The sequence below is a fragment of the Rattus norvegicus genome, chromosome 5 (assembly GCF_036323735.1).
Source record: "Rattus norvegicus strain BN/NHsdMcwi chromosome 5, GRCr8, whole genome shotgun sequence".
Classification (NCBI taxonomy): Eukaryota; Metazoa; Chordata; class Mammalia; order Rodentia; family Muridae; genus Rattus; species Rattus norvegicus.
In genome coordinates this window covers 153,232,554-153,244,047 of record NC_086023.1, presented here as the reverse complement: position 1 = coordinate 153,244,047, position 11,494 = coordinate 153,232,554, and positions in this window count along the sequence as shown.

The window sequence follows — 11,494 nt, the reverse complement described above, 5'->3', positions numbered from 1 at the left end:
AGTAAAGGTGGAAATTGCTTCCCTCAGCTCTCTTCCACCTGGAAGAGCTGTCCTTGACATCAGTGTCTGTGGACACGGCCGGGGTGGGGGCGTGGGGGAGCAGACCTCATGGTAACAAAGGTGTGTGAGTGTTTAAGACATGTTTTCTCTTGCTGGGTCCCAGAGATGATGGAAGAAGCTATCTGGTCTAGGTTTAGGGTGCACAGGACAATGGACCATGCTTTGTAGCACATTTGCCTGTTCCCATTATCAACTGTAGAACCAGGTCAAGGGGATCAACTCATCCACTTCACATGAGAATGCAGTAAGTCACACTGAACTGGACCCTTGGCCCTGGGGTTAGCGTTTTAGACTGAGTGGGTTCTGATACGTAGGGACTTGCACTTAGTTTTCATTTCTGAGTTATAACTCTGAGCACTGAAGCTCTACTAAAGTTTATCTAACTGAGAGCCAGATATGCCCTCTCCATCCTTTGTAGAAACCACATTTCTCAGCTGTGCCAGCTGCCTCCTGATTGGCTGAGCCGGAGGGAGGGACAGGAGGCAAGCCGGAGCGCTGGAGAAGCCAGGTGTTTCTCAGTCACTGTGACCCCGTATGGGTGCCACCCCAGCAGTGGCTGTGTCTCTTCTGGGGCCCTCCCAACCCTGCTTTTGTCAAGCCCTGTCACATGGCCAGCCTTGGTACTGTCCTAATTTGTTCTTCATGCCATGATAACCACAGCAGCTGAGAACACCTTGGGAAGGAAGAGGTGTCCCAGTTTACAGGTTAGCACTGTAACTTACTTACTCCACCGAGGGGAGTCCAGGAAGGAACTCATGGGAGGAACTCACCCAGGGCAGACACCCGGAGGTGGGAGCTGACACAGAAGTCACGGAGGTGGCTGCTTATTGGCATTCTTGATGGAGAAAAATCACTGATGGGGTTATCATTACTATGCCTGAGGGTCCCTCCTGTCAAGTGACCCTATTTTATGTCACATGGATAAAAAAACAAACCAAAATAACAACAAAACAAAACAAAAACAAATAAAACAACCCAAAACAACAAACCAAACCAAATCCAAACAAAAAAAAAAAACCCAAACAAATAAATGAAAAGAAGAAGAAGAAGAAGAAGAAGAAGAAGGAGGAGGAGGAGGAGGAGGAGGAGGAGGAGGAGGAGGAGGAGAAGGAGAAGGAGAAGGAGAAGGAGAAGGAGAAGAAGAAGAAGAAGAAGAAGAAGAAGAAGAAGAAGAAGAAGAAGAAGAAGAAGAAGAAAGAAGAAGAAGAAGAAGAAGAAGAAGAAGAAGAAGAAGAAAGAAGAAGAAGAAGAAGAAGGAGGAGGAGGGGGTTGGGGATTTAGCTCAGTGGTAGAGCACTTGTCTAGCAAGTGCAAGGCCCTGGGTTCGGTCCCCAGCTCCGAAAAAAAAAAGAAAAGAAAAGAGAAGAGAAGAGAAGAGAAGAAGGAGGAGGAGGAGGAAGAGGAGGAGGAGGAGGAACGCCCCAGAAAGTACCCAAACAACCAAAGGAAACAAAAACCTGAGAAGCACAGGTACCAGGACCCCCTTGTCCTTCCCTGTAGATGGGAGGACAGATAACACTTTTCTGCGGGGATGCTGACTACTTCCTAGTTATGACTGGACCACAGTCTCTTGTCACTTGAGAACCAACTCCTTTGTACTAAAGTCCCTTAGGGATGGACCCTGGTGGAGAAAGGGGCTTTAATGGCTTTAGGGACAAGCTAGAGTGGGAAGATTACATCCGGAGGCCTGAGTTCCAATGTGCCAAGGAGACCCATAGTGAGAGGGGACAGTGGTGGACCAAGATGCCTGGCCAAGAAGACAAGCTGCAGTTACACCAGACGGGTGGAACAGGACGGCTTCCCTTGGGGTTTCCGTGGTGCAGGAGAAGAAGGCATTTGATGAGGTCCTCTAGCTCTGTCTAGATCTGTGCAGAAATGAGGGGACATGTCCCATTGATGTCTGCTCATTATAGCCTAGAATCGTCTGAGGGAGTCTCAGCTGAAGGACTGCCCAGATCAGATTGGCCTGCAGTCATGTCTGTAAAAGAGTGTTTTGGGTGATTGCTATGGGAGAGCCCACTGTGGGCAGCACCATTCCTAGGCAGGTAGGCCTGGGCCGTACAGGAAAGCTAACTGCGCATGAGCCAGCGAGGAAGCCAGCACTCAGAACTCAAATCAGGACTTCAGGGATGGGCTGTGACCTGAAATGTGAGCTGCGATAAATGCCTTCCTCCCCTGGTTGCTTTTGGTCATGGTTTTCATCATAGCAACAGAAGGCAAACTAGAACAGGAAATGGAATGTTACGGAATTTGGGCGCTGGCAAAATGTCTCTACAGGTAAAGGCACTTGCCGCCCAGACAAACAACCTGAGTCGGATCCCTGGGACTCGCATTGTGGGAGCATCTCACAGAGAAAGAAGCAACTCCTACTGAACTCCACACTCAGGCACACAGATGTCCCACAGGCAAACAAACAGACAACAGAATTTAAAAATAGATGGGGAGTGGTGTTGTGTGTATGTGTGAGAGACACAGAGGCAGAGGACAGACAGGCGCGCGCGCGCACACACACACAGAGACACACACACACACACACACACACGAAGAGAGAGAGAGAGAGAGAGAGAGAGAGAGAGAGAGATCGCTCCCATAGAGAGAGAGAGATCGCTCCCATAAGAGAGAGAGAGAGAGATCGCTCCCAGAGAGACAGAGAGAGAGAGAGAGAGAGAGAGATCGCTCCCATAGAGAGAGAGAGAGAGAGAGAGAGAGAGAGAGAGAGAGAGAGATCGCTCCCATAAGAGCAAGAGATCACTCCATGTCTCACAATGGGGCTGCCATTAAATGAATGATGGTTTCCATTCAGAGACGCAACGGCTACTCTTGATTGCCAACTTTGTTTGGATTTAGACTCACTGTGATAGTTGAAAGGGATGGCCCCATAGGCACAGACATTTGAATGTTTGTCACCATGGACTGAAACTCTTTGATAGGATTAGAAGGATTAGGAGGTGTGGTTTATTGAAGGAAGTATGTCAATGGGGGTGTGCTTTGAGTTTTCAAAAACCCATACTCAGCCCAGGCTCGCTCTGTCTCTCTCTCTCTGTCTCTCTCTCTGTCTTTCTCTCTGCTCGCAGATCACGATGTTGCTCTTAGCTATGCTCCAGCACCCTGCTTACCCCGTGCTCCCCATCATGGTGAAAATGAACTACCCTTCTGAAACTAAGCAAGCCCCAGTGAAGTGATTTCTTTTATAAAAACTGACTTGGTCATGGCGTCTCTTCACAGACACAGAACAGTAACTAAGAGACCATGGAGACAAGCCACTGCTCATGCCTGTGAGGGAGGGAGCTTCTGGATTAGATTAACTGAGTTGGGAAGATCCACCTTAAGTGTGGGCAGCGCCATTTTGTGGGTGGGGTCCCAGGCTAAATAAGAAGTGGAAAGTGAGCTGAACCCCAGCTGTCACCTTTGTCCTCTGCTTCCAGACACACTGTGGCTAGTCTCCCACACTCCCACCCCCATCCCTTCTCCACCGTGATGAAGGGTGCATTATGAGCCACTTCCTTCTGCCTGCTGGGTATTCATTTGAGCAATGGTTAAAGTAACCAATACACAAGACAGACATAGACTTTGCAATAACAGTGGTGGGAAACATCTGCGTCCTGGTAAAGAGTCTCTGACCACTGAAATGAGAAGCAGCATGGACAACACCCAACACTCAGGCCCACCTCAACCCCCAGCCCCTGCACCCAACCCCAGTCCTACCCCCAGTCCCAGCACCCACAGACAGCAACAGCTCACCAAAGCACATCCTTCTACCAACAGAAAGGAAGCCATGAAGGGCACATAAACACGAGTGGAACTATCTCTGGGTGGTAGTGGATTTAGAAGTCACTTTATTTTCTTCCCATGTCATAGCTGCATTTTCCATAAAGCAATTTCTGGAAGAAAGAGTTTATTTTGGCTCACAGTTCCAGAGGGTTAAGGGCCCATCTGGAACTCAGGGGAGGAATGTCACAAGCAGCAGGTAGGCACAGAGCCAGGAGCGGGAAGCCGAGAGAGACTTCTGTTTACTGTGAACGTCTCTACTGTGAGTATGAAGCAGAGAACTGGAAGTCTGACCAGCCTATGAACTCCTAAAGCCCGCCCCCTAGTGATGTATTTCCTCCAGCAAGGCCACACCTCCTAAACCTCCCTAAACAGCGCCACCAGCTGGGGAGCAAGTGAACTAGTTCAAATGAGCTTGTGGGAGACATTTCTCACTCCCATCACTACAAGAAGCCATGTTAACTTCTGTAAGGGAAACGGGAGTTACTGGGCAGGCGAACAGGTAGCCAAGAAGGGCCTTTGCCAGTACTGAGCCTTTCCTGGTTATTTCCTCTCCTTTAGCCGAATTCTCACATCTCCAAAGCCACCTGGGATTGTTTTTCCCCTCTAAATGTGCACATGATTGGCAATTTCAGCCCAAAATAATCTCATCTTAAAAATCCTTCCAGAGGCTCTAGAGAGATAACTCAGTGGTTAGAGGTATTTGTTGCCTTTGCAAAGGACCCGGGTTTGGTTCCCAGCATCCACTTGTTGGCTCACAACCGTCTGTAACTTTTGCTTTGGGGGAACTGATGCCCTCTTCTGGCCTATGCTGGAATTGCTTTCGTGTCATGTACAGGCATACATCAAAACACCCGTACATATAAAATAAAAATAAATCTGTAAAGGCCCTGGGTTCGGTCCCCAGCTCCGAAAAAAAGAACCAAAAAAAAAAAATCTGTAAAACATCCTCCCAGAACTGTAGTCTACCTCACACGTAGTATTGTACAGTGTAGCTTGCTAATGTCGACACACTCATGATTGAAGAAAGACGCCTGGGTTGGAATGGAGGGGAAATACTGGAGCCATTTATAAACATGTAGAGGCTGATGAATGCAGGTGAGTCCTTTCTGCATAACCAGTTTTAGAGAGGAAGTGGGGGCTGTCGAAGGGAGACATGATTTCCCACTTTATGGAGCGAGCTCTCCCTACCGAACCAGTTTAGCTTGCACTGCCTAATGTGATAAACATCTCTCTCCCTGCTGCGGGGTGTGAAGTGAGGGTTGGCTCTATATGAGGGCCCTGGATGTTTTCACTCCTGGGTCTCTAGAAGCAGATGGTTCTTTAGTCCCTGGGCAAGATGTGCTCTGAGAGCAGCAAACAGCCTTTGGCTGAACTCTGGGAAAACAGGTGCTTGACATCAGCTAGCAGGACTCAGGCCGTGAGGAAAAGCCCTTGTCTTGTGTCTGATGTCTCTATCACTCACCTCAGGGTGATCGCAGGAGATGCTCCCACTGCCCAGAATGTCCCTTCCGTTCCCTTTCCCTGTTTGTTGTTCAGAATTCAAATCTTCCCCCAGCATCACTGTGTGAGCCGCCATATGCAATAAATGCTGTTTCCTGAGCCTAGAGAGCACTCCACTAGTTCTGTTCCCTTAGTGCTGACTTGAGCCTGAAACGTGCTGTCCCACACACCTTTGTGTGGGGGCTGACACAGCAGATAGATACTCAGTAATATTTGTTGATTGACTGAGTGAGCTGGCCCATGGCTAGTCCTTTTCGAAGCAGTACCCCTCGGTTATAGAAAAAAGCTTATCTTAGCTGGATAGCAGGTACTCATAGGATTTTGAGTTTGAGACCAGTCTGGCCTATCATTCCAGGGCTATGTTAAAAGACCCTGTCTTAAAAACAAAACACATAAAAATACATCCTAAAATTACAAATATGAAATCAGAAATATGGTGTGTTCCTATCTCTTTCCTCGGCTCCCAGAGACCTCAGAACCTCCTCTTCTGAAACAAGACATCAGAAAGAGCAGCGCCTTTGTGGGTACAAAGGAGGTACCGCCGAGCCTGAGGTATTCTTAGAAATGAGGTGCAGGCGCAAGGCTTTGGTACCCTTTGTACTTTTACCTGGGGTATCAGATGCCATTGATCGGACTCATAGCAATCTGAGTACAAGTCTGGGCTCCATCAGCCAAGAGCATCTGAATAGACACCCCAACTTTGAAGCCTGGGGCTAGTTCCTGCACCAGCCTCAAGGTGACGATGTGCTGGCCTCAGTGGCTACATTTGTGAGGAAGGTTTGGTTTAGAAGGCGTGGAATGGCCCCTTGAGGCTTGAACACCGTTGTTTCAGTGTTGCTGTGGATGGTAATATGCATGTGAGTGGGGAATGGCGGTGCAGACAGACTGGGTTCAGGCCCTGGCTCTCCCTCTTCTTTTTGTGTGTAGATTGCTTACTCTCTCCCCCTCAGCTTTCTCATCTACAACATGGAAACGTGGAAACGAAGCTCACTACTCCTTGACGGCAACTCCTTGATGGCTACGCTGTTGCCTTGGGGCAGTTTTTGAGGGGGGTGGACTCGGGGAGTGCATATCTCTTCCCCCTGGCTAGTTTTATGCCAACTTGGCACAAGGTAGGATCACCTGGAAGGAAGGAACTTCGGTGGAGGAAATGCTTCTGTAAGATTCAGCACTAGGGCACTTTCTTAATTAGTGATTGATGGGGGTGGGCCAAGCCCCTTGCGTGTGCAGCCATCCCTGGACTGGTGATCCTGGATGCTAAAGAAAGCAAGCTGAGCAAGCCTTGAGGAGCAAGTCAGTAAGCAGCACCTTTCCATGGTTTCTGCATCAGCTCCTGCCTTCAGGTGCCTGCTTTGTTTGGGTTCCTGTCCTGACTTCCCTTAGTGATGAACAGTTAGTTACCTGGAAGTGTAAGTGAAATAAACCCTTTCTCCCCAAGTCGCTTTGGTCACGCTGTGTCCTAGTTTGGGTTTTACTGCTGTGAAGAGACACCATGACCTGGGGCCGGCTTACAGTTGCAGAGGTTCAGTCCATTATCATCGTGGTAGGAAGCATGAGAGCACACAGGCTAATATGGTGCTGAAGAAGGGGCTCAGAGTTCTATGTCTTCATCCAAAGGCAGCCAGAAGGCAGGTCCCTCTTCTGCAATGAGTGGAGCTTGTGCATAGAACCACAAAGCCCACCCACACTTCCTCCAAGAAGGCCACACGTCCTAACAGTGCCACGTCCTGTGGGCCAAGCATATTCAAACTACCACGTAGTGTTTTATCCCAGCAATAGTAACCCTAATGAGGACTCCCTTGTTCCAGATGTGGAAGTAGGAGGGACTTTTGTAAAAGCTCTGGTGAGGGGCATAGTGAGGCCGTTCAGCCGGGAGGTCAGGTGGGCAGGTTTGGTTTCTGAGGCTAAGTCCAGGGGCAGGGCATTCTTACTTAGTCCTGTTGGTCAGGTCTCCAGTGGGATCGTTACTTAGAACAGGCCTTCTTAAAAACTTCCCATCTATGACCTCATTCCTCCTGAGAAAGTTTTACACAAGGCATGTGTGTGTGTGTGTGTAGGAATATAAATATTGAAAGTTTACTGATAGAAAAACCATAGGGACATTTTTAAAAGCAATTTTCTGTGTATATACCTTTAACATTCATTAATATACAAAGGAAATTTGCATATTAATGAGACGGACATGCTTGCTTATTTTCATAGATGTAATTAAACCTTGGTCAAGTGTTTGTTACCACAGGGTCCAGAGCACCTTCCGTGTTTGCGAGAATTGATTTGCAATCTTATTGTCAACGCTGAGAGTGTCACCTTTTATAAGCACCTAGAAGAAAACTAATTTTTTTTTTTTAGGGCATTTCAGAAAGTCTTGGAAACAGAGTCCCAAAGACAAAATTTCTTTAACATTTTTTTATGAACATTTTTTAAAATGTTCCAATCAGCAATTCAGACATCAGTTTTTAAAACCAAGCAGTGGTGAAGAGTGCTGCCCTCACAGAGGTCCTGAGTTCAGTTCCCAGCCCTCAGGTTGGGTAGCTGTCAACTGCTGGGAACTCTGACTTCAGAGATCCAGTGTGCTCTTCTGCCCCCGTGGACACCTGCACACACAAGCACATACCCACCGCCACAGACTACATATAAATAAAACCAAGTCAAAGCAAACAAATCTTAATATCAAGTATTCTAACATGGTACAGTCCAAAAATGTGAAAGCTTCATACCTTCTGAGAGACGATGATTGAAAAATACTGTCTGTTTGAAAAAACGTTTTATTCTTTGTGAGTTTCACATCACGCACCCCAATCCCACTCTTCTCCCGGCCCCTTTGTATCCACCCATTGTCCTTGCAACTTCCCCCCAAAATAAAATAAAAAACAAAAATAAAACATTAAACAAAACATAAAAACTATCTCGTTAGGGTTAGGAAGCTGCAGTGAATCACAGAGTGTCCTACAGTACATCCTTTTGTCCACATATCTTAGAAATGTTCATTGCAAGGAGTCATTGGTCAGGTTCGAGGCCTCTGGCTTCTGCTGTCAATACTTGATCCTCACTGGGACTCTTCCCAAATATCCAATTGTTGCCCTGTGTCATGGAGATCCTGCAACTTTGGACCTAGAAGACCGGTCCTTTTACACACTCCAGCAGTTCACAGATGGGGCAGCTGTTGGTGTGGGCCAACTCTAAGCTCTAGATCAGGGCCTGGGTGGTAGTTGAGTTGGTCAGCTTGCCAGATTTCCTGAGCCCATACTACCAGGGCCAACTCACCAACACAGCTCAGGCTACCTCACCCAGTGCTGCAGCTGGTAAGGGGCAGGGCCAGCTCTCCTGTTCTCAGGCCCTTGGGGCTGCCTTCCCTGTGCCTTCCCCATCAGGACCAGCTCTATGGCGCTGCCCAGGTGAGGTATAGGACCCACTCTCCCGAGGGCTGCAGCAGTGAGAGGTTGCCCCAGCCAGTGGGGTTCAGAGTGGACCTGGGAGGGGGCAAAAGAATGGGGGACAGGAGGCACAAAGAAGGACAGCAAGTCTGTGTTCTGATCAAATCCTCAAAGTTTATTTTTTTTTTAAAAAAAAAAGCAGCTTATAAAGACAAGCAGGCAAGAAGGTTACCCAAAACAATCCATCACTGCCACCACCCTCCCTATAGCCCTAAACCATAAATTACAGGTATACACTGATAAGAACAGACTACTGGCTAGGTGTCCCAAGGCTGGAGGCTGTAACTGGCTTAATTTTCCTGGAGATAGGGGCCAAACAGTGAGCAGAGCATTCCTGAGAAGATAGGGGCCATATAATGAACAGAACATTCTTGAGAATTCCTGAGACTGAGCGTGCTTGGCTCCCAGCAAGAGGTGGGGCCAGCTCTTCACATCCCTTGAACATGAGCGTGGTTCTGGGAGGCAGCCTAGTGCAGGGCATTCACGTGGTGTTTAGTGGCAATATGAGTCATGGACATCAACACAGACCCTTGGGGCTGCATGGCCACAGATCCACATGTGACCCTCAGTGACAGCGCAGGCTGGGACTTCACCATGGCCTCAGGTGGCAGGGTAGGCTACTACTCATATCAGGCTGTTCCTCTCTCCCTTCTTGGCTCCAGTTCTGCCTCTCTTCACAGTGCCCAAGCTGCTCCACTTCTCTTCCTCGTCGACCTCTTTGTCACTTATGTACTGTGGTGGCTCCTGCTGCAGGCAAGCCATATAGCACATGGGCCTCTGGGTGTCCCTGTAAGCCTTTTTCCTCATAATTAGGCCATTATGTTTCTCTAAGAGTAGAACACTTCAGGACTGTAGAGATGGCTCAGTGGTTAAGAGCACTGACTACTCTTCCAGAGGTCCTGAGTTCAATTCCCAGCAACCGCATGGTGGCCCACAACCATCTGTAATGGGATCTGATGCCCTCTTCTGGTGTGTCTGAGGACAGCTACAGTGTACTCATACATAAAATAAGAGTAGAACATTTCTACTGTATAGAAAAAAAAAACCCGTATTATGTGACCAGCGAGATGTCTTAATGGGTAAAGGAACTTGCACTAAGGACGCTTGACAACCTAAGTTTGACTCCTGGAACCCACATTGTGGAAGGCAAGAAGCAACCCCCTTAAATTAGTCTCTGACCCCTACACTTCTGTCATATGTGGTGGTTTGAATAGGCGTGGCTCCCATAGGTTCACGTATTTGAATGCTTGGCCATTCAGAGTGGCATCATTAGGAGGTGTGGCCTTATTGGAGTAGGTGTGGAAGTGTGTCACTGTGTAGGTGGGCTTTGAGATCTCCTCTGACTAAGATCTGCCCAGTGTGGAATTCCGGTCTCCTTCTGGCTGCCTGAAGAAGACAGTCTTCTCTTGGCTGTCTTCGGAGCAAGATGCAGAACTCTCGGTTCCTCTGATGTCATGTCTGCCTGCGTGCTGTCATAGTTCCCGACATGATGAGAATGGACTAAACCTCTGAAACTTTAAGCCAGCCTCAATGAAATGTTTTCCTTTATAAGAGTCGCCTTGGTCGGGGCTGGGGATTTAGCTCAGTGGTAGAGTGCTTGCCTAGGAAGCGCAAGGCCCTGGGTTCGGTCCCCAGCTCCGGAAAAAAAAAAAAAAAGAAAAAAAAAGAGTCGCCTTGGTCACGGTGTCTCTTCACAGCAAGAAAACTCAAACTCAGATGCACAGCTATACAAGTAAATAAATATAATTACGAAATAAGTCCCACAACTAATGACCTGTATGTGACCTGATGTGTTTTAAGCGGCGATTACTGGCATCGTGTGGCACGATGATATACAGGGCGCCAGGTGCCAAGGCAGCAGCACACGCAGCATCGATCCAATACACGTCGCATGTCAGAGAGTCTACCGTTGCCAATATTTTTACAATTCTCTTCGTTCGATTACGCAACCCCTCCATGTGGGATCATAACCACAGTTTAAGATGCTGAAATTTAGAAAAGGGGATACTTCGTTCAAGGTTCAGAGTTGGGAATGTGGGGCTGCAGAGCTCTGTGGGAATCTGGCTTCCCAGAGACACTGGGGCTGGGATATTATCAGATACTCTCTAGGAGGCTGCCCGCATCTGCTGATGGTTTTATGCACCAGGACAGGGGCTGGCCCATGCTGCGCTCCTCCTCTAATTCACACAAACAGCAGAGGGTGAAACAAACAACAAACAAACCCACACCTTGCTCTGCAAGCTTTGCAAACACGTCCTCTTATGCTGAGGAGTCTGCTTCCTGGGCTGGGCTGGGTCCCAGGCTGTCTGAGCAATGACTCATAGGGTTTGACTCATTCAGTTATAGAGAGAAGTAGGGTTCGTGTTCTTTAAAGGGAAATGAGATCACACTGCACACTTGGGAATATAAGCTCCGGGAAGATGGCAGGCAGCGTCCTGACGTGACGAAACTGTGAGTCCTAGAGGCAATGCTGTTACAGATCACAGTCTGAGATCTTGAATTGTCTCCTGCTACCCTCACCTGTGCTGTGATTACTGAGCAGCTGATCCCCAGATCATGTGACAGAGGACACTCACCTCAGTGAGACACGACTTGGGGACCTCAGCCTGTCTGATATGCAAATCAGCCCCAGATAACTGCCTCTCCCCCCCAGTGTTCATCTATTCACTTACTTTGGCATGTGTATAGGGTGTGTGTGTGTGTGTGTGTGTGTGTGTGTGTGTGTGTGT